The 25,096-nt window shown below is 35.3% G+C and overlaps 1 protein-coding gene across 3 annotated transcripts in view; it reads right to left on the bottom strand.

Annotated features, from left to right (window-relative positions):
• Positions 1-25,096, bottom strand: part of LOC111057564 (neuropeptide CCHamide-1 receptor) — a 169,990-nt gene that overhangs the window by 102,063 nt on the left and 42,831 nt on the right. Inside the window, exon 1 of one of the 3 annotated variants that reach the window (XM_039438831.1) lies at positions 9,317-9,384. The exons of the other annotated variants lie outside the window; for them this stretch is intronic. The gene's annotated coding sequence lies outside the window, so the exon portion shown is untranslated. Of the gene's footprint in view, positions 1-9,316; positions 9,385-25,096 lie in introns of those variants that run through there. 3 annotated transcript variants of the gene reach the window in all.

The raw sequence follows: 25,096 nt of genomic DNA, 5'->3' as shown, positions 1-25,096 counted from the left end.
AACATTCAACAACATACTTTTCAAAATTCAAATAAGAGTCGGAAAAAATTGAAAGTCATGACTCTTCTCTTCTCGTAAAGGAAATTAGTTCTAGTAATGATAAAAAAATGAATGTATCAGTAGTACTACTAAAAAGAAATAATCTATTGACTGAATTTTATTTCATATTACAGTATTTCCATTTCAATAGAATTGAGAATAACTACTTCTCTGTCGCTTCGAAATTTGGGCATTTATATTGGACACGTCAAATTGGATTCAACATAATTTTTCTGAATAGAAAGGTTATCATGTGGTACATGATTTGAAAACAGAATTTAAAGAGAAAATGGAAGGTGAAAACCGCATATCGATATCTCAAACCGTTCGAAAGATACTTATAAATTATAAAGAAATGGAATAAATGTGTAGGTACATGAAAAATCAAATTTCTTTATTCCAAGTGTTTAAATCAAATGATCACCTTCTCAATATTGATATTAAATGATTCTGATCAAAATGAAGCTGGATTCAAAATGAAGTTGGATTCACTTGACAGATCCAAGATTGCGGGCGAAGATTTTGAAGCGACAGAAAAGTAGTTTTTCAATTCAAATAAGATCCCCAATGAAAAATCACAGTCAAATTATCATTATAATGGAATATCAAGCTGTTTTTGTAATTTTCAGAGACTTTGTAGAACTTGAAGTTTCGGATTCCAGTGATAAATACAACACTTTATGAACGAGTTCTCCAACCCAGGAGGTCACTAGTAGTGTTTCGTGGGAAATTTCAATTCAGTTTGTCTAGAGTTTCATTTTAGCTTGATAATAGAGTAGTCATACCATTAAAACAATATTCACTCGGTTTGGTAGCAGGTCCACCCATTCAATGGGTAAGGAAAGCAGAGAAAAGACAATACGTTTATATGAGTTGAGTCAAGTCAGCATGGAACCCGCTGCCATCGTACTTGACCACATGTGTGACGTCTTCAAGGATCATTAGAGTGTATATGAGGATCGAGGTTCAACAGAATTCTCAATTTATATTCCAAATTCATTTTTTTTTTCAGTTACAACTGAAAAAGAATTGAGTTATCCTCTTATCTCAACCCCACTCAAAGCATTTGTTCAAAATAATTAATTTTGTGTATTAAGCTCTCCAATAACAGAATATGAGTACTTTATGTACACAACAAAACTTATTCTGATTTTGAAATGATGTATAATAAATAATACCTGCTTGTCCGACAGCCATTTCTGACCAACACATTGTATCTTATTTTTAATTTTCTTTTACATTTTTGATGAATATTAGTTTATTATTCCAAGTTTATTTAGACTCCTTTCACACTTGGCATTTCCTTTTTATTCTTCTATAATAATATATATATATATATATAATATATATATATATATATATATATAATATATATATATATATATCTATAATGAGTATACTTCAAGGTTAATTTCCTATATTTTTAATAAAAATCAATTTAGGTCAAGGTGCAGTTATATTTAGATTTAAATGGGTTACAAAAATTAAGGTTTGTGGGGGCATATCTTAAATATTGTATATCTTAAATTTTAAATATTCTGTTTTAAATAATTTATTATTCTTATTGATTTATCATTTCATTATAGTTCATTTAGACTCCTTTCACACTTGCCTTTTTCTTTTTATTCTTTTATTATTATTATTATTATTATGCGTCAAATTCCCTTGTATGGAAATCGCTAAGTATTTACTTTGGATGCCGTACTAGATCCTTATTTCTACGATTATCCCAAAAAATTTTCATTCTAGCCGATATAGTCTCTCTTCTTTCTTGGGAGAAGACTACATTTCTCCTCTTAATTTCCACGGGGCGTATTTCTCACTTTGCAATACTCCTTCTGAATTGGTTTCTGTCGAATATTATGTCATCATCAATTCCTGCATCAGATAAGTCCTTCTGTACATTTTTAATCCAATTTCCTCCCGTCTTTTTATTCTTTTATAATATGTAGATATTCTGTTTTTAATCATTTATCGGCTTGCTCACAAGTATCAACTTATTCTAGTCGTGTCACAATGATTATAAAATAATTGGGTCTTTATTTGATCTTGAACGTTATATATGTTATTTAAAATGGTTATGGATATTGGTTATTGACCCAACGTAGTATTTTAACTTAAGGGAAAACTGATTATTTGTCTTAATCTACTGTGAAGAATTCATGTATTTTTTTTATAAATTTAATCTATATTTGTAAAATTCTTATCCCACTGACTCACTCACTGACTCACTCACTGATCACGATATTTAGCGATATTTTAACACTAAGGGTGGTTTTTAAAGGTTTAAAGTTCGTTTTTTAAAATGTATATTCTTCTTCTTCAAATCTATTAATTATAATTGGAATGTCCATATCATATGTTACTTCTTCTTTAGGTGCCGTCTCCGTTTCGAAGGTTGGCAATCATCAAGGCGATTTTTACTTTTGAGACCGCAGATCGAAATAGGTCATTATTGCTGCATCCAAACCAATCCCGAAGGTTCTTCAGCCATGAATTTCGTCTCCTTCCTACGAATCTCTTTCCTTGGACTTTCCCCTGCATAATAACTTGAAGCAATTGATATTTTTCTCCTCTCATAACATGTCCCATGTATAGCAGTTTTCTTCTCTTAATTGTCATAATTACTTCTTTTTCCTTGCGTATGCGTCTCATCACTTCTACATTGGTCACTCTCTCTACCCATGAAATCCGTAGCATTCTTCGATACATCCATAGCTCAAATGCCTCCAATCTCCTCACATCAATCTCCTTCAGCGTCCAGGCTTCCATGCCGTAGTACAAAACAGATAACACATAGCACCTCATCATTCTTATCTTCAAATCAAGGTTTAGATCTTGGCAACAGAAAAGCTTCTTCATTCTTGTAAATACACTTCTGGCCTGTTCGACTCTGATTCGTATTTCTTGGGTACTGTCATTGTTTGCATTGAGGGTTGTTCCTAGGTATTTATATTCTCTTACTCTCTCAATAGGTTGGTTTTCTACATATACCATAGGATTGTCTTGCGTTGCTTTTGTGATTAGCATGTACTTTGTTTTGTTTATGTTCAGTGACAGCCCATATTCTTTACTTACTGAGACAATTCTATCAAGTAGTGTCTGTAGTTCTTCATGTGTTCCAGCTAAAATAACTGTATCGTCAGCATATCGCAGATTATTTATTGCCGTACCATTGATTTTAATGCCTATGTCTTGATCAACAAGTGCTTTATCTACTATATCTTCAGAGTAGAGATTGAAGAGGATTGGTGACAGTATACATCCTTGACGAACCCCTCTCTGTATTTCAATTTCTTCCGATGTTACATTCTCTACTCGTACTGCTGCTTTTTGACTATAGTAGAGGTTGGAAATAATTCTTATGTCTCTGTGGTCTATTCTCCTCTTTATTAGGGTTTCCATGAGTTGGTCATGCCTAACTCTATCAAAAGCTTTGTGGTAGTCTATGAAGCATACGTGTAGGTCTTGATTCATATCCAGACATCTTTGTGATAAGACATTGAGTGCAAACAGAGCTTCCCTTGTTCCTAGTCCTTTACGGAATCCAAACTGCGTATTGCTGATGCATTCATCCAATTTCTTGTATATTCTATTATGGATAACCTTCAACATGATTTTTAATATGTGACACATAAGGCTTATGGTTCGGTAGTCATTGCAATGCTTGGCACTCTTCTTTTTTGGAAGGGCTACAAAAGTTGATAACAACCATTCTTTTGGTATCCTTCCTGTCCTATATACTTCGTTCATTAGTTCTAACAGGATATGAATCTGATCCTCCTCTATCAATTTAAGGATTTCTACTGGCAGTTGGTCGGGACCTGATGCCTTTCTGGGTTTCATTGTGTTAATTGCATATACCACTTCATCTGTAATTATGTCAGGGCCCAACTCTCCTTCCATATTTTCAAGATCAATTTGTTTTCTCTCGTCTTTGAAGAGTTGTGCAATGTAGCTTTTCCATATTTCTAGCTTTTGTTCTATTTCTGCCACTATTTTCCCCTTGTTATCGTATAATATATTGAGTTGCTTCTGTTTACCAGTACCAGTGAGTTCCTTAACTTTTTTGTGTATGTTGAAACTATCGTGCTTTGCTTGTAACTCCTCAATTTCCTCACACTTTTGTTTGTAATACTCTTCCTTTGCTTCTCTAATCTTTGCACGGAGTATTCGTTGTGTGTCTTTATACTGTTCCACATTCTTGCCTTTAAAGCTTCTTCTCTGATCCATGAGGTCAAGAATTTCGTTAGTTATCCATTTTTTCTTTCCTATGGATTTTTTGCTTTTTAGAATGTCTATTGAGGGTTCCAACAGAGCTGATTTAATGGTGCACCATTTTTCATCTATGTTTCTGCAGTTTTGGTAATCTTATGTGTTACTATAGAACTATAATCTAGAGAGAGTACCTCTTCAAAACAGTTGTTAACTGGCAACTAAATTAATAATTTTGTTAGGTTGCCAAAAAGTTGTGTTGGCTTTGTTAGGTTGGCACCAAGTTGAAGAACTAAAATTAATTTAAATTTATGAATTGAATTTATTAATAAAAATGGATTTATCATGAAAAAATTGATTGGCACTGCTACTTCAATCAGAGCTATTCCTGGGAATATTATATTACTAGTAGTTCTGTGAACAGTATACCTCACGTAGTATTCCCATCCACAAATACCTGATTGAAACTAAAGACTATACAGCTGATTTTAGCTATACAGCTATAGCTATTAGCTTTACAGCTATAAGCGAAACTTTTCAACTGGTTAGTGAAAACACCAATGTATTCTATACAAGAGTTCTTGGATTCCAATATGATTATTGATGTTTGATTTCTTAAAGCTTTTCTTTCTTGTTCTAACATTTTGACAGGGCCTTGTTTGTACTGTTGTTTGTATAGTGATGAATATTTGAATTTTTCTGGGCTTACTTTAGATGTAGTTATGTTTATGTGTTTATATTTATGTATATCGTATATACTTTCAATTATATTAACTTATTACCTTCTGACTTGCATAATGTTAGTATAGTTTTGACTTTGTCTATTGCCAATGTTGCTTAATGACAATAAAAATTTATTTATTTATTTATGATGAATAATTCCATAGTCTGATTTTTACTCTAATATTGGCGTATGGGAGAGGTTCCTTTTTCCTTTTATATTATCCTTGAAATGCAAAATTTCCAAAATACCTTGTATATACGTCGAAGCGCAATTAAAAAAGGAACATACCTGTCAAATTTCATGAGAATCTATTACCGCGCTTCGCCGTAAATGCGCAACATATAAACATTCAAACAGAAATGCCAAACCGTCGACTTTAATCTTAGACCTCACTTCGCTCGGCCAATTATGTAATTAGAGTGATGAATACTATTATAAATCCTAAAACCTACTAGAAACATTAAAAATATATAAGGTCTCATAAAGTTCCCTTTAGGGGAGGTTTAGAATTCCAGAGATCACCTGAAATTCATTGGTTCCACTATCATCCCACTCGAGGTCAGTATTCTTATCTTGAAGTATGCATTTATTTTTAGCATCACTATTGTCATTGAAATAGAGATCTAGAAGTGAATTTGTACATTCTTCAAAGTCTTTGTTGAAAATAAACATTGTGACTGCTTGAATCCAATCACTATTGCATAAAAATGTGCATTTGAAGAAAACGAAAAAAGTTACGTTAGTCGTGACCCTTGGGTCCCTGGGACCCAGAAACGTCATTTCACGAAAACAACAAGTCACAGAGCACTAACACTACATCAAGTTTAAGTGTCTACTGACATGAATTTACATGGGTCACAATAGACAGTAAAGCAATTGGAAGCAAAATTATAACTAAAACAAGAATTGCCCAGGTTCCTTGGCACCCGGGGTCACGACTAGAAGTTAATAGCAACAATGCTCCCCATTCAAACAATGCTGATACATTAATGTGAATCTTACTATAATTTGGTTACATTAGATCAGATGAAGATAATTATGTTGATGATAGCTACTGTTTCGATTTCAATCATGTTTGACATTTTTGCTTTTATGCCAGCTGTTACTATGTGAAATAGGCTTTCATTGAATGAAATCTTAATCATTGAAGTCAATTCTACTAAGCAAGCAAATTCTGTTTGAATATGTTTGTTTTTGGATATATGTATGATGTCGGACGGATCTCGAAAACGGCTCTAATGATTATTATTAAATCAGGAATAGGCTATAGTGGGTTTGCGATGAAAAAAAAATTTGGAACAGGTCTCAACTCAGGGAAAATCCGCTGAAGTTCCTTTTGAAAGGACTTTTGGTCCCTCAAGTAGCAGCTGATAAGAAAAACTTTCCATACTCTGTTGAAAACGTGAGAAAGAGAGTGTGAGCTCACAAGCAGCATGAGATGACGGAGCGCGCCGGCCCGGGGTGGCACTGTCAGGGACCACTGCGACAAGTCGCGACGGGACCGCGCCAGCAGCGAGCAGAAGGCAAACACAACAGGCATAGCGAGCTAAACATATACACACAACACACACTCAAGCATACATAACTATTGAAAATCATCGTGAAGTACAAAAAAAAGTAAATACTCCAGGAGGTAAGTCATATTTGACTCTTAAGTAGACTGAGAATAATTCATGATAATTAGTGGGTATCAAGAAAACTATGAGAGTAGAATAGGATAAGCCCATATTATATTTCCAATATCCTGATGATAAGTTTCCAGATGATCAATTAAAAAATATAAACATACATGGATGAATAAAAATATATGAAAGACCGACAGAATTACTATGGAATATTTAGACATAGCCTAACTATAAATGGGTCCTCGATTAATAATAGATATTAATAGATAGATTAATATTATCAAAATAATTTATTTCAGTAAGCCATAAATCCATATATACCTGAAAGAGAAATTGAAATACTATAATCTATATTTATTCCACTTTGAAAAGAATTTGAGAAAATAATACTGATAATAAAATCCTTACAGACAACAATAAATTGATAAGTAGTTGGTGGGCATTTAATAAATATTCAGTAACAAAAAACAACTTTGTAATGAAATAAGATCGGAGAACTGATAACGGCCAGAAAAAAAAATACGTGAAGAAAGATTGATGAGATAACTTTACTAAATAAAATATGGTAGATCACTGATAATCAAAATAGTCTAACTGGAATGTTATGAAATAGAACTATGATACGTGAATTGAATAAAAAATCCTGATCGATTGTTTTAATAAATTGTACAATGAGTCTATCAGTACAAATCGTAAAAAAAACCAATTTGAATAAAGCAAAGTGCAGAAGAGAATATAGTTACCTAATGTGGGAAAAAATTATCTCAATGATGTCAGACTAAGATAGGCTATACAACATCAACCGCAAGTTGTCAAGTTTAATCGTCATCAGTGCTTTTCAGCATAATTAATTCAGTTGGTTCATTAGAAAATCTGAAGCAAGACCAGCATATCATCAAGTGCATGATATCCTCACGTCTTTCCATTCGAGAAGAGAGAGAAAAAAATAAAACCATAATAATTGAAAGAACATTTGCAAAATAATGAGTAAGTAAGATAAGTAAAATAATAATAAGTAAATAAGAAGGAAGTCCATCATATTAAATACATATATACTCACGTCTCTCCATCTGAGAAGAGAGAGAGAGAAAAAATAAAACCATAATTGAGAGAACATTTGCAAAATGATAAGTCTATATGAGCCAATTCAATGAATCGAATGTAATCATAAGTTAGTCGAGATCGCTGAGGCTAACCGCAGAACGAATAACCGTCACCAACAATCCATTTTACAATTCCATCGCTGGTCACCAACAATCCATTTTACAATTCCATCGCTGGACCATACATTTGCGAAACCGCCGCCGCTGCCTTGTACAACTCAAGTCGAAACTTTGTCAAGTCCTCTTTAATTGTAATATTGGTGCCTTTCAACAGCCTTTTCTTCTCGAAAACTCGCCGTCTCTCCCTGTAACCAGCAAAGCGCACAATGATAGGCCTGGGGCGCGCCACACCACCCGCATCCGGAGGCTGCTTCTTGCCGACTCTATGCGAGCGTTGGATCTGTTCCACCGTCATAGTGTCCAGTTTAAGATTACTCTTGAAAACCTCGAGAACAAGTTGATCGGTATCTTCATTAGGCTTCTCTGGAATGCCGAACACTCTCAGATTTGTGCGCCGCTGATATTGTTCAAGATCATCAGTGCGATGCTGTAACATAGCATCAAGAGTCTCTACCTGTTCAGTAAGAGCTGTCACATTCTCCTTCAAAGCTGTCAATTCCTCCCGCGTAGCCCTGAGTGCAGTCGATATTGACTCATCGATAACTTTCTTGAGTCGATCTGATATTTTTGTCACCAAACTATCGATTATATCGAAATAACGATTACATTGTTCGAAAAACTTTAGTGATGCACGCGTCGACAACTGCCAAGTCAACTTTCGGAGCCATAGCTTTACCAGACCGGACAAAGTTCACAGATAAAGAGCTTTCAATTTTGTTTACTGAATCTGAACGAAGCCTAGATCTAAGATTCTTTGAAGTATTCGACATATAAAAAACAGTTTGCACACACTCACTGCCAAGTCCAATCGGGAATTAGAGCACACCAGGAGATCCACAAGAATAAGACGGAAACACTGGTACCACACAACTCAAATTTAACTTTAAAAAACACAACAAATATATTAAGATATTTTAAGGAGCCAAACAGAACTGCTCTTCACTACTCAATCATTACCCCCACTCTCTCAAGGTCTCTCAAATTGCTCTGGCTTGCTGAAGGTAGCTCACATAATTGCCCAGTCGCTTTTGTGTCACATTGATGAATTCAGATCAATTTTCGATTCCCAGTTGATTGATGAGATTCTTGTATCTGAAGCTTGGCTGAAGCCAAACATAAGTGATAAGAGTGTGGAATTGAATGGCTACGCGCTGTTCAGGAATGACCGTTTGCATAAGGGAGGTGGTGGAGTAGCGGTTTATGTGGGAACTCATCTACCTGTTTCTGTTTTACATGTGTCTGATAACTCAGTAGCGAATGTATCTGAATTCATGTTTTTGGATGTCTCTGTGAGTGGTGTGCATGTGCTTGTTATAAAGCTCCTGATATTAGATCACTTGCTGAATTTGAGGTATATATGTTGAATTTGATGACTCACTATAGACATGTCATTGTCATGGGTGACTTCAATACAAATCTACTCGATTGAGCTTCTGTAAATAGTACAAATTTAATTTCAATGTTTAATAGCTGTAATATAACATTATCACCAATGCAGGCGACACACGAAACACGGTCAACTCCCGGCTCCTGGGCTCTCCAAACATGACCTTGTGTTCTGTGCCTATAGACTGCACCCGCCGAAACCAAAGCAAGAGTTCATCACATAAGAGAAACTATAGGTGCCTGGATATAAGTGCTTTCATGTTTGATGCTGCCTCTATTCCTTGGCATGAAGTCATTCTCACAGATAATGTCGAGGAGATGGTTGACAGGTTGAACAGTATTCTACTTCTCTTGTATGACAGGCATGCTCCTATGGTTACGAAAAGAGTGAATAAAAAGCCTGCACCCTGGTTCAGCCAGGAAACTCGTAGGCTACAGAAGATGAGAGACGCTGTTTTCCGTAGAGCCAAACGCTCAAAATCTGTGGTGGATTGGGCGGAGTATGAGCGACTTCGAAACAAAACCCAGCAGGAGATTAGAAATGCCAAGGTCAGGTTCTATTACCACTCTCTTCCTGGCAAGCAGCCTACTAGAACGGTATGGTCGAAATTGAAAAACTTGGGTATTGGAAAATCACATGTTCATCATAGTATACCTTTCAATTAAGATGATATCAATGATAACTTTACTGATAATCCTGTTGACCTGTCCGGTGCTCATGACCACTTGAACAGACTAAGAGCGGCGCCTCATGTAGCTCCTGCTCAGCAGCTCTCCTTTCCTCCTGTAACTGAAGCTGATGTAATTAGGATAATCATGGGGATGACAAGCAATGCAGTTGGAGTTGATTGCATACCTATCAAATTCATCAAGATACTCTTCCCTTCACCTTGCCTATTCTCATGATAATTTTCAATAAATCTTTGGAATCGTCCTTTTTCCCCTCAATTTGGAAATCAGCCTCAGTCTCACCTCTGCTCAAATGCTCTTCAGTTGAATCATTATCAGATCTGAGGCCTATCAGTATTCTCCCAGCTCTGTCTAAATGTCTCGAGAAACTTGTTCATCAGCAGTTTTCTGTTTTTCCAGAACGTTTCCATCCTCTGTCTACCTTTCAGTCTGGGCTCCGCACACGTCACAGTACGACCACTGCTCTGCTCAAAGTTACTGAAGATATCAGGTCAGCTATGGATAATAGTCAGGGTACTATTCTGACACTAAGGCGTTCGACTGTGTTCATCATCCACTCCTCCTTCTGAAATTGAGAAATCTTGGTTTTGGAGAGGGTTGTGTAAAATGGATCGAGTCTTACTTGTCGAATCGCCAACAGTGTGTCAGGGCCAATAATGAGGTCTCTTCATGGAGAAATGTAACCCGAGGAGTCCCCCAAGGCTCTGTTCTTGGGCGTCTTCTGTTATCTCTCTACATCGATGACATTGCAAAATACACTGGAAATTCCATCTGTATTCTTATGACCTTCAGATCTACAAACATTTTTCTGCAGGTGAGTCTGATGCATGTGTCGAGCAGATGAATTCTGATATTGATGCTATTAGTGGCTGGGCATATAATCATGCATAGAGATTGAATGAAGGTAAGACACAGAGTATCATTGTGACTCATAACCGATTCAGAGCTCAGATTTTTCCAAGGTTGAGGTTGAATGGCATTGAGTTGGAGTATTCCGAGAGTGTTAAAAACTTTGGTCTTGTTATCTCTAAAACACTCTCATGGCTCAATCAGGTTGAGATTGTTTGTGAGAGGGTGTTTGCTTGCATCCATAGCTTGAAACGATTCGCCCTGTTTCTTCCACTCAACATCAAAATCATGCTGGTCAAGACTCTTGTGCTGCCTCACTTCAGCTACTGCGACACTGTCATGAACGACATGACTTTTGAGATCTCTAACCGACTGCAGCATACACAGAACTATTATATTCGATTTATTTTCAATGCTAGACGATTTGATCATGTTACACCTTTTTATGTACAGCTATCTCTCTCAAAATTGAATGATCTTCGTACTTTGCACATATTGACTCTGCTGCACTCAATAATCAAAACCAAATCTCCATCTTATCTGTCTGAGAGCTTCAGATTCCTGTCTGAGATCGGTGAATGTGTAACAAGGCATGGTAACTTGCTGCTAGCTTTTCCCATTCATAGAACGACGACATTTGAGAGATCATTTACTGTCACTGGTTGTAGGCTGTGGAATAATCTTCCTGCTTCGGTCAAGGCCATTGATGGGCGTGCTCGCTTTGGGGTGGAGGTCAAGCGGATTTTGTTGGCGGGTCTGCGGGGGTAGCGTGTGGTTGGCGCTTGGAACTGGTCTGGTGGGCTGTGTGAATTTTGTGTGAATGATTATATTAATAATTCCTTTTTTTACTATTGTTTCTTGAATTATATAATTGATTTTTTAGTCCAAATGCAGATTGACTGTTTAATTCCAACTATGTTTCTATTTTGTACCTATATTATGTAATGTATTCTTATTTATATATTAAGTTACACTGTATTTTTCATTCAATTGCATTTGTTATGTTGAAGTTGAGTGGCAGAGAGGACTTAAAAGTCCTAACTCCGCCTAATAAAGCATTTTTTCATTTCATTTCATAATACCTGTAGTTGAGTTACCAAATTTGGTGACCTTTTTTTAAACATTGCAGTATTCATGTAACATCTGGAAGAATAGGTATAGAAAGTGATCGGATGATAGCAAAATTAATTTAAAATTGATATTTCCAAAGATATGGTAATTGAATGTAATGTTCATTGTGACGTGAAAGAGATGTGACTAATTTCTTCAGCTTCTGTTCTATTGGTTCCTCTGTTGCTCTATGTTCGTACGCAGCCATGGCCTTGAGAGAGCCAGTTGTACTGTCTGTGGATTCCTAATCTAGACTAAATACCACGAGAACCAATCAGAGAAGCCTTCTATTAAAAAACCCTGCTCTGATTAGTTCTAATGAAATTTAATCATGATTTAAATTGAACAGGCTTTTGTGCAACTGGGCTTGATATTTTCATGTTTCAAAATCAGCTAAAAACTGAATCGAAAAAACATAAAATTCATCAACTGGTCCTATTTACTTCCATGATGTCATTACATGACACAAGACAAACCTATTGATATTGATAAATCACAAGTAAATGCTAAAATTGTCAATTTAGATAGAATTTAAATTAAGTTACATGTTAATTTACATCCAAATTTTCATCCTCAAGCTCCTGGTTTCAAGCGAAGATTGAAGAAAGGAAACATATATAATGGTAGTCAATATCAAAGTGATTGAATAAACTCTATTCTGAATTACGCTAATTCACATTAAAATGATCCCACTTAAATTTTTATGATAGTAGACTGTGGGACATGAGAAATCAGCTATAATAAAAATGTTGTACTAACTATTATGAATGGAATCACATGTATAGATGTACTTCCATGGAAGAAAGAATCGGTGAATTGGATGCTTTCACACTTTTGAATAAGTGAGATGAAGAGTAAGTGATAGGCTATGCCAGAAATTCTAGAATAAGCAAGAGGTTAATGGATACCAGAATCAACAAATTCCAAATAAGCTCAATTTGTAATTTAATTTTCAAATGTATCAAGCAATAGCAAAAATAACATGATCACTGATAATTTGATAACTGTCAACGGAAAAAATTAATTGCCAATGGATTAAGTCGACGTCGACTCTCAAGCCCCGCCCAATATTCCACAAAATTCGCTGCAATCAGTCTACTATTCTACAGAGCACTTCCAATACATCAATTAATATTATTCAAATGATATGACTCAATGATTTTCATGCCAAGTTGTGGCCCAATTCCTTTATTTATTGCCAATAGAGGGCAGATCATGAGATGCTCCTAGCATCGTAGTTTGTTGTCTCATCTCTGAGATAAATTGAAAGGAATAAATGATCATCTAAGTGGCAGCTGATTCAAACAGACATTTCCATCATCTGTTGAAAACGAGAGAGAGAGAGAGGAGGAGAAAATATTAACGGCTGTGATTATAAACTTTTCTATGTAATCCGAAAACATCGCATGATTCATGAAACATATTCTCTGATGTCAAGATGAGAGTACATAAAGACAGCAACTGGGTGACACCATAAGGCATCGCTAACTTGATTGATTTTTAAATATGCAGTTGGTTCAATAGTGTCGAATGTGTTCAAAGTGAGATAATAGCAACGCAACCAATTATCACACTTACTGACCACGATTTTTGGGTAACCAAGTATTATAGAAATGTATTTGAATGAAACTTGAAACGAGCCTTTATATAAAATAACATTTTCACTTAGGGAGAGCACCTTTCCGGATACAAAGTTCTATGACAGTGACGAGACTATATTTATTCATTATTTCAGTTACATTCAGCAAGCAATTTTTGTTTGTATGATGGATCTCAAAAACGATTATAACGACTTTGGTAGAATTTAGGTTGTAAATATTTCACAAAAATAATCTTATCTTTTAATTCCTGTAGCGAGGCACCGGTGCCCTGCTAGTTTCGTATAATATTACTGTGTGTCATTTATGTTGTAATGAAATATTACAGAGAATAAAATATTACTATTATCTATACATAAGCGAATATATAAAAGCGAAATGGCACTCACTCACTGACTGACTGACTGACTGACTCACTCACTCGCAGAACTAAAAATCTACTGGACCAAAAACGTTCAAATTTGGTAGGTATGTTCAGTTGGCCCTTTAGAGGCGCGCTCAGAAATCTTTTGGCAATATTTTAACTCTAAGGGTGGTTTTAAAGGTTTTAAAGTTTTTCTTTTAGCATGTATATCCTTCTTATTCTCTTAATTATAATTGAAAAATGCCTATACCATATGTTAATAAAAAACTATAATCTAGAGAGAGTGCCTCTTCGAAACAGTTGTTAACTGGTAACTAAATTAATAATTTTGTCAGGTTGGCATTAAGTTGAGTTGACTTTGTTAGGTTGGCACCAAGTTGAAGATTGAAATGCATTTATCGCGGAAAAATTGATTGGGCACTGCTACTTCAATCAGAGCTATTCCTGGGAATATAATATTACTAGCCGTCAGGCTCGCTTCACTCGCCATATCCGTTTAGCCAGACGTTTAGTCTGGACCCCCGACTGGATCGTCCTAACATATGATTAAAATACTCAAATGAAAAATGCAGGCGAGCGGAACGAGATGATCTCATTCTTGGAAGATCCAGTCGGGGGTCCAGGGGGCGGAGCCCCCTGGCTAGACGGATATGGCGAGCGAAGCGAGCCTGACGGCTAATTATAATTATAATTACGCACCACTAAGTTACATCCCTGTATTCATGTATGACATCATCACAATATACTCCCATTTGATTTGTAATTCTATGATGAATAGAATTTGAATTACAGTGAGTTTCACGAGGAGAATGCAACTCTCAAAGATTACTGAATATGAACATTTCATGCTTCAAAATAATGTTGATGATCAATGTGATAGAATGAATGCTGAAATCTATTGTATAAGAATACATCTCAAATGCATTGTTGTAGTACTTGAGTGGAACTCCAGTCTCCAGTCTTGAGCCAAGATCTCTCATAATTTCTAATATCCGAAATCCAAACACTACCAACTACCACTTATTTTACAAAAAGCTTTCTTATTGCGGTGTATGAATTTGATATGACTGAGTTGAAATGCTCTTTGACAAAGCAACAAATAGAGTAGATAGGATTACGGAATGTTGAGGTACCTTTGTAACCAGATTAAAACACAGGTTGATTAAGTAGCTAAGCTCTTGTGTTGAATGATTCACATGCTTTGCAGTATCCTAGTTTCTTACGGCTTCTCCATTTTGTTAGTTGGAAAACAGGAATTCCTGTGATAATAGGAATTCCAACCCCTTTTGATTCCAACATTTGAGTTCAAATTACATTCGGAGATTATAAAGAAGGGAAACTGAAGAAAGAGTGAGCTGCATGGATACATAGTAATGACATCATGTGACTCAGGTCTGATGTCAGAATTTTCAGGTTGGTCCTGATGAATTTCAGTGCTTTTGACGTGATTTAACGACTGTTTCTAGGCAGCCGGGACGGACAGTTAAACATTTACCCATCTCGAACACTGAATCCATTTATTATATAGGCTACTCAGTGTACAACTAAATACTCCATATTGCATGAGAAATAATGGGATGAATAAACAAGTTTGAAATAGAACTGATACCGTACTCCATCCTGCACTGGCTAGGCCTTCTTTAAGTAGGATAGACAGAACATTTTTTATTCCAAAAAAATGCAGTTCACAGAATAAAAAATCGTATGTACTTGAACACAGTTTCAATACAAATAACAACAGAACATGAAAACAATCTGATGAATACACAAAGCTAAATAACTTACAAGAAAATGGTCTGTATGAGCAAATGCGTGCAAAACAGAGTTGCATACTCATATTCTTATAGAGAGGGAGGAAACAATAATAATTATACTCAAATATTTATATTCATCGAATTTGACAATTCATCACGCCTCGGAACCAATATTATTAACGCTATTCGGAAGCTTATTGACCATTATTACTACATTCAGTGAATTATTGGGCAGCTCAAAAATGGGATTGATTAGTGTTATGGTGCATACAAATCATAAAAACAGTAGGCAGAATGTCACACACCAACGAATTCATTCATCGATCAAGATGGGTATTATAATTTGTTGTGATAATGTTTTCTGCATTGTCTACTCCCAGCTGTATTAGGAATTCCTCCAACTTAAGTTCAAATGAGAATTTTGAGACGTCCTGAAATACTATGTGATGTGGGTAGTGTCGAGCCAAACTACGATACAGAACATGTGAAATATAGAAGGAATTGATTTCTTGAGGTCTATGGAGGGGTACAGCAGCTGTGATACCAATGTTAATTGCACACCATATTTGAGAATCTATATTGCAGATTGCAATCATAAGAATGTAGAGGAAGATATATTATGGAAAAATCATGCTAGTGTATATTAAATATTATAACATTTATATTTATCGAATTTGACAATTTATCACGCCTCGGAACCAATATTATCAACAACATTAAAGCCAGTTACACACACATCGATTTTTGAACGTACAATTTCTCCGTCCTTATATTCTCCACCAGATTGAACGGAACTTGTCAAACACAACATAATCACATTATATGTTTGCCAAAATCTATGTTCAATCTAATGAAATTTAGTTAGTCGACAAAAAATCGTACGTCCAAAAATCGATGTGGGTTCAAATAATGATCTCTAGGGTTTGATGATGCTTGTTACAGATCTGAATAGAGAATATAGACCAACTCCGTTCCATTACTCTGTAATGTATTCGCAAGATTTATATATAACAACTGGAGCTCTGGGTGAGAATGTTGTAGAAGAAGATCGGAACAACTGGATTTGTTTTTCTGTGTTCTGCACTAAGAAGTCTGTGATTAGCGACCACCTGGGATCTCTAATTAAATGATGCAACTCACTGCATTACGATGAATCATTTAGAGATTCAAATTCACCATCAGCTTCCAATTCTGAGGTGATTTGAGTTGAAATGATATTGGAATAGTCTCAGTTTGATTGGAAGGATAATTGGAATAGGAAGCTGATTTGTTTGCTGTGAGGTTGGTTAATTACCAATAGATAAATATTGGCTTTTTGCTTGATTCGCCCTGTTTGTAATGGGAGGTTACTCTATTTTATAATAAAGTACAATTCGCTGACTCCAACTCCATCTGTTGTAAGAGATATGGAAGGCAACAAATTACAGTCACAAGGAAAACACAATAGTAAATCAAGGGAGAACTTGTGACCTCTTTATTCATCTTTATATTGGGTTGCTTTGTAACGTTAAATTCAAATCAAATGCACTCAATTATTTTGTAAGGCTTCATGAATTTGATTGAATGCTCAAGTGCTGCCAATTCATTTATCCATTTCAACTGAGGGAACTGGGAAATCTGCTTCAACAGTCACATTTCACAGCGCATTCATATTAATTAAAGGGTAGAGTCATCTTATCATTCTGTCGACTGGAACAACATTGTTTGAGAATCCACTTCCAATATGTTTTCCAAGAAATACTTCACTCACAGCACTCTCTCTTGTCGTAAATTATCCAGAGACCTATTCTGTTACATCAGTATTCAAGATAAACAACACCACCTTCTACCAAGTAAACGTATCTTTTATCCACCCCAGTAGCCCAGTTTTTATCGGAATTTTATTCAGTGATGAAACAGCAATAGTTTGTTTGGAGAGAGAATTATTATTCTTAGTATGAAATGAACAATAGCTATACTTTTGAATAAACCAGTGATAATTGACTTTAACTATATCTTATGGCTTAAAATACTGTACAAATATTGTAGTTCACGTAATGATGTTTCTAGTCGAGGCGTTAGCCGAGACTAGAAAATCATTCTAGCACTGCAAAAGACATTCACGTCCAAGTAATGTACACTATTTTTTGTCATAATAATCTGCAGAATAATAATTATTGAGAAATAGAAAACATCACCTGCTTGTGTAGAAGTTACTTCATGCATTCTATAAACATAACCTAGTTTACAAATTCCAAATCAGGAATTTCGTGATTGCAGTTGACAAAACTTCCACCTGGAGCGCTGAGGGTGATTTTTTTTTGTAGCAGTTTAGCTGTTCCTATTTTGGAACTAGGAAACATACTTGACTGTAGAGAAAACATTATGGTTTCATTACAATAGAGTTATGCTGTAATGAGAATCATATAAAAATGTATATTTATCTGCAAACTTACCGGCTCACAAGTTAACAAGTTGACCGGCTTCATTTCATGCATGGAAAACAGCTAAGATTGAATGACTATGACAAAAAATATATTATTTCATGGAAAAAGTATCTGTGGAGACGTTTATTGATTGATATAACGAATTTATGCTCGTTCCACACAAGATTTGCTATGAAAAGTGAAATATAGTAAGGTTGCCGATATCAATTTATTCCCATTTCTCTCTAAGTACCGTCTCCATTTCGGAGGTTGGCAATCATCATGGCAATTTTCACCCTGTTCACAGCCGCTCTAAATGGGTCATTGGTTGTGCAATTAAACGCTTGAAAATAATTTAAAATACTCAATTAATCTAACGTCACTCCTTATCAATAACATTTTCATGAAACATATGCAAAATGAATGATCAAAGCCGAGTCTGATTTCTGAGAACAAGAAACTTGAACAGATAAAATCGAACGGATAAACTTGAACAGATCCGATGAAACGGATGTTTCAATTTGTATTTTTCTTGTTAAAAAAAGACGAAATACACTCAGCTTTGTTCGAGAATTAAAGAAGCGTTACTATCCTCACATTGTGTTGGATTAAAAGGAAAAGAAAGAAGTATTTTTTTGAGCTCGAAGAATTCGAGGTTTCCTGCCTTTCTTAGTCCGCGACTTCGGTAATGACGTGCTTCCGGAACATTTTTCTTAATGAATATCTGGCGACTCCAGCAAATTACTATATCATGAACTCATTTAAAGTGTATCTTGAAGTTTATCAATACAAATATAACGTCATATCACCTGAAACATATTTTCATCTATTATGACAATATAGGCTACCTATAGGACTCTTCAAATAATATTCTAATTAGAGGGTTTAAAATCAATTAATGCACGCTTCATGATCCAGTAAGTAAAACTCTCGGTAGGAACTAATGAATCTTAAATACTAGTAGCTCTGTTAAAAACCACAGCCTCCTCTAATACTGTACATCAGAGTGAATTATGTCCTGTCCTGACGTGTCAGTGTCGGTGTAAAGTTCTATATAACTTTACAATTAAAAAAGAAAATTAAATAATCTTACTTGTTGAAAAATCAGCTGTCTATTTTGGACTAATAATATTGCAAGCAATGAGGCATGCAATTATTGATAACCCGGAGTAGCATAGTTATTTTCTCCCGACTTTTCTCTGCTTTCAACTCGGTAAGCTTTCGATTATATAGTTGGTCACAACAAATTATTGTCGATAGGCCTACAACAACCCAAACAGCCATTAGATGTTTACACACCGATATGCCGTCAAGCACTGCCGTTAATGATTTGGAGATTATTCAAAATATCATTGAGGTATCTTTATTTCGAAAAGTATAATACATTTTCTCCAATAGCTTTTTCCATTGAAACTTCGAGGTCAATATTTGAAGTCCAAAAATTAAAAAACCAGAAGATCCATTAGAGCAATAATGTTATTATATGAAATTCTAAATAATAATATATTCATGACAGATTTCATCAATTTATAAAATTTCCATGTCCCATGCAATAGACCAAGACTCAATAAATTATGCTGTTTCAAATACCATTTGTCAGAACCGCTCACCATTTCAATTCCTACCTGAATAGAACATAGACTAAACCCATTCCTTGACCCTCCCCCATTCTATGACTGCTACAAAACATTAAAAAAAAAATCTTGTGAAAAATGATGCTGCTCAATTGATGATTAAATTATTATTTTTCTACAACTGTGCATGAAGAAAGAATTTACATACTCAATTCTCCTCGAAAAACAGCTTATTTCTGAGGAGAATCCACTTTTTTCTACAACTGCGCGTGAAGAAAGAATTTACATAAGTTACTCAATTCTCCTCATAAAACAGCTTATTTCTGAGGAGATTCTACTTTTTCGCTCGCTAACCATCCGCGCATGCGCAGTAAATTTTCTTTACGCTTGCTGAACATTAGCGCATGCGCAGAAGAGTTTCTTTACGCTCGCTAATCAGCTGATGGTAAGCAGCTCGTCAAAAAGTAAGATCTAAACCTAAAAAGTCGGTAATTGAAACTCCGCCGATATAAGTAATTTAACAGGTTTGGGCAGTTGTGAAGAATTTTTGTAATTCGCGCATTATGCTTCTTTATCGCTCTTGCAAAATTAAATGATAACTGTTTTGCGCGAGCGATAAAGTCGCGCATTACGCACTTAATACATAAATAGCTATTTCGCTCGCTAACCATCTGCGCATGTACAGTAGATTTTCTTTATGCTCGCTAATCATTTGCGCATGCGCAGAAAAGTTTCTTTACGCTCGCTAATCAGCTGATGAAAGGCAGCTCGCCAAAAGACAAACCACTCTCGGTCAGATTTTAACCTAATAAGTCGGTAAATGTACCGATTCTACAGCCATGATGAATATCAGTGTAGACAAATTATTATAAACTCCACCAGATGTAAGTAATTTAACAGGTTTGTGCAGTTGTAGAAAAAATTTTGCATGTAATTCGCGTGTAATGCTTCTTTATCGCTCTTGCAAAATTATCACGCTCCACTTCACGTCGCGTGATAACTGTTTTGTGCGAGCGATAAAGTCGCGCATAACGCTCTTAATACATAAATAGCTATTTTGTGCTCTACTATCACTTTATTTTTCAATTGTTTCTCCTTTCTTTGTATATACATATTTTTCATACCCTCTTTATACCCCGTCACTAAATTTCCTGAATCTAACTCAAATATCGTTCTCTTCTAATCTGATTATTTATTCCAAATCTTTCATTCTTAGTTAGTCAAATCTTCTATCTTAGTTATTCCAAGTATTTAATGAAGTGTGATATTATTTTCTTCTGTTTTCCTTTGTGGATTGTGAATAGTCCAGTCAACGAATGCTCAAAAAAGGGTATAGAGGGAAATGTTTGTAAGACAATTTTTGACCTGACAGTTCTGTTAAGGGTAGTAAGGAGGTAAACATATCAAAAGTCCTCACCGCTACCCACTGTGCTAAGTAGTGAGAGTGGTTAAAAGGTACCATTTCTTGGTTTCTCGCATAAAACTCATAAACTATGTATATTAGGGAGTTGACTGTCATCTTACAAATCGAATCTTACATAATTTCCCACAATATAAATTCTACAATTTTTTTATATCCCCTCTAGTTTTTGAGATATCCGCTCTTGAACGTGTGACATTTGGAAAAAATCTCGTTTGCCAAAACTTTTTTCTATTTTTGCTCTTATAACTTTCCAAAAAATATCGATGAGAAAAATCCATGCTGATCATGAGCTTATTGAGCATTAAATTTTCTTCATTTTGATGTATAATTCCACACTTTTACGAATTTCCCTACACCTTTTGCAGCAGCTTTAGTGTTGAGTGTAAAATCTCCATTTTTGCAACAATGGACCAATCGACAAAGGAATTTGGAGGGAATGTTTTAAACACAATTTTCGACTTTGCAGCTTTGTTGAGACCAGTAGGGAGGAGTAGGCCTAAGGTGGTTAAAGAGTTGCATTTCTCAGCGTTTTGCTTTGATGCTCATATCTTGAGAGCGATGCGTTCAACTGTTCAAAAATGAAGCTTCATAAATTCTTCACACTTTTTCAGTGGAATTTTGTGATGCTTATCATAAGTTTGTAAAGCATTGAATTATCTTTGAAATGATGTATTATTACACTATTCCAAGTTCTCCTTTCATTGTTATAGCAGCTTCAATGTAGGGGGTGAAATTTTCATTGCTGCAACAAGTGTAAACTCAGCGGTTCCACACCTTCAACAGAGGGGATAAAGATGCGCACTTTTGCTATGTTCACCTACTAACTAGTCCAAACCAAGCTGCAAAGTCAAAAACTGTGTCACAGACACCTCCTTCAAATGTCATTGTCAAACGATCAATTGTTTCAGCAATTAAAATTTCACCACCCACATTGAAGATGCTATATCAATGTAAGGAAAACTTGGAATAGTGAATAACTACATCAATTCAAAGAGAATTCAATGCTCTATAAACCTACGATAAGCATCAGTTTTTATAATGCATTAATTTATTTAGCTTCAATTAGTTATATGATAGTCAAGTCCTAAGAATACATGGTTTTTGATTTTTAGGCGAGAAACCAAAAAATGGTACCTTTTAATCACCCCCACCCTCTTGACACACGGGGTAGTGGTGGGGACTTTCAATATGTCTACCTCCTTACTGCCTGCGCCCCATCATCCACGGAAAATGAACTTTGCAACTTGGAACGTACAAGGAATCAATACAAAGAAAAATGAAGTAGCAGAAGAACTGAAAAAGTATAGATAGAATTGATTGATGTTGCTGCACTAACTGAAACTAAGAAGAAGGGAAATGGGTTTGAAGATATGAATGATTATGTACGACTACAGTGGAGTTCCCAAAAGTAGCAGGGCGCGAGCTGGAGTTGCGATCGCAATTAGCAAAAATCTGGTGTGGTGCACTCACACAACTTCCCTTGCCGTTATGAGAATTGATCAACTGACGCTAGTGTTCCCGCGCATCTCAAGGTTACTTTCCTAAGATCTGAGCCAGCTGGTGACAGGACAATAGCGCTGCAGACACACGAAGTCTGCTTTCTCTTCATAGTGAATGATTTAATAGAATCAACAGTTGCAAACAGTTTGCAATTGAATAATCTTATTCTCTCTAATTTCGAGCTTATTTTCAATTCTAAGTGAAAATGCTACTGAACATTGATTGTAGAGATTTTTATGCTCAATCTTATCCACTCGAAATTTTTTGTTTGAATTGTATCTGAAGCTTGATAATTGGGATTCTAAAATCAAACTTTGCATAGATGGTGCAGTGCTCCTGAAATTTCTACAGATATGAGACTTGTGAGAGTTGGTATAGCTTATCAATGACTATTCTAGGTATAAATTTGATCAAAATCGTTGGAGCCATTTTCGAGAATATCGCGAAAAACCCCGTTTTTGACAACATTTTCGCCATTTAGCCGCCATCTTGAATCGCATTTGATCGAAATTGTTCGTGTCGGATCCTTATAGTGTAAGGACCTTAAGTTTGAAATTTCAAGTCATTCCGTTTATTGGGAGATGAGATATCGTGTACACAGACGCACATACACTCAGACACACACACACACACACACACACACACACACACACACACACACACACACACACACACATACAGACCAATACACAAAAACCACTTTTTTGGACTCAGGGGACATTAAAACGTATAGAAATTTAGAAATAGGGGTACCTTAATTTTTTTCGGAAAGCAATACATTGGAAAGCCTAGTCAATGAAGGTCCAAAAAAGCACTTTCGATCCGAAAATTAAATAAAAGCTGAATTTTCCACCATCGATAGAACCCTCCCAGAGGGTCATTCTTACAAAAGTCCCAAGAAATCCCCTTGGAGCTTTCCGCCCCAGCCTCCTTCAAAGTTGAAAAATACAGGTAATCACCGAGAATCAATCATCTCTGTACCCATTGATCGGAAACAGTTCTATTCTATGCCATTCGATTCGTTACATTATGTACTACAATATTAGCCATATTCATTTTCTCAATAAAATCAAAACTTTCCTTGATAAAATAATATATATGTAAAAATTTAGGGGGTTTGTAATTTGATTTTTTTGTTTTCTTCGATTAACCTCGGAAAAAGTTGTTCTAAAGGAAAATGAGACAAATAATTAATGTAGCCACTGTCATTGCAAATCCATTGATGTATATTGTTATGTATTTGCGATTCGATTTGACGCTGTAGAAGGGGAAACAGTCGACGCGAAACGGCGCGGCTGAATCTCTTAGCCATAGTAAACAGCAAACTGGAAATCAATTATCTCTGTAACCATTAATCAGAAAAAGATCTATCATATGTCATTCGATTCGTTACATTATGGACTAAAATACTAGTCGTATTCATTTCCTCAATAAATCAAACAGTTTCCTTGATAAAATAATATATATGTAACAATTTAGGGGTTTTTCGATTTGATTTTTGTTTTCTCCGATTAACTTCGAAGCAAATAATCTAGAGAAAATTAGACAAATAATTAATGTAGCCACATTCATTGCGAATCCATTGATGTATATTGTTATTTATTCGCGATTCTATTTGACGCTGTGGAAGGGGAAACAGTCGTCGCGGTACGGCATGGCTGACTCTCTTCACCATAGTAAACAGTAAAATACAGTAGTAGGCCTACTGCTTTCTAAGTTGCATCTTATTCACACTATGCCATCTTATTAACAGTGGCGCTCGAAACAATCAATTTTGTCTATTGTTTTGACATGCGATGAAACTAATTTTTCACATTTTAATCATCTAAAATCATTTTGTTGTTATCTATGTGCTAAATCATGCATTCTATGACAGACAAAGATATTGTTTGCAACCGATAAAATATTCATGCTATTACATAATATAATACATATTTAAAATATGTGTGTATGATCATAATTCTATGCTGAAATTTATCATAAGTTATTAATGTCAATAACTGAGATAAATTATAGATTACAATAGTGTTAACAGTGGCAATTTCCTGAAAAATCATAGCGTGCAATGTTTGCTGTTTTCCACAGTTAATATTCTCCAAGCCAGGTTGATAATATACCTTCAGTTGAGCCAAATATATATGACGGCTGAGGCATAAAAAAAATTTATACATTGGGCTTGTTGAGTTGAAACTTTCTATGATTCTCTCTATAAAGTAGCTTATCTTCCGTTCTTACGAGTTGAATCTACATTATTTAGACAGTACAATATAAACAATTTTCATTAAATTACTATTATGATGATCATTGGAATTTCTGCCTGTGATTGAGAAAAAGTCATTTTATGAGCCTTGAAATTCGTACCTAGAAAAAGTTGCATTATTACTAGAAATTTTGTTATTTTTACTATTTATTATAGGTACTGTACATTGATTTTTGTGATTATGGAGATCAACTACTTTATTCTGAATCGGGATGAGGATAAATAGGGAAATTGTGAGATGGGGATAACATTCTTAGTTACATAGCTTCAATTTGAAAGCTCTGATAATAATGATTTGAACGGAACTGCGATTCTGGCTTGGTATTGCCTCTTCATGTTCAGTGATAATATTTGTAA

The sequence above is a fragment of the Nilaparvata lugens genome, chromosome 1 (genome assembly GCF_014356525.2).
Source record: "Nilaparvata lugens isolate BPH chromosome 1, ASM1435652v1, whole genome shotgun sequence".
NCBI lineage: Eukaryota > Metazoa > Arthropoda > Insecta > Hemiptera > Delphacidae > Nilaparvata > Nilaparvata lugens.
This window is presented reverse-complemented; position numbering and strand designations above follow the sequence as displayed.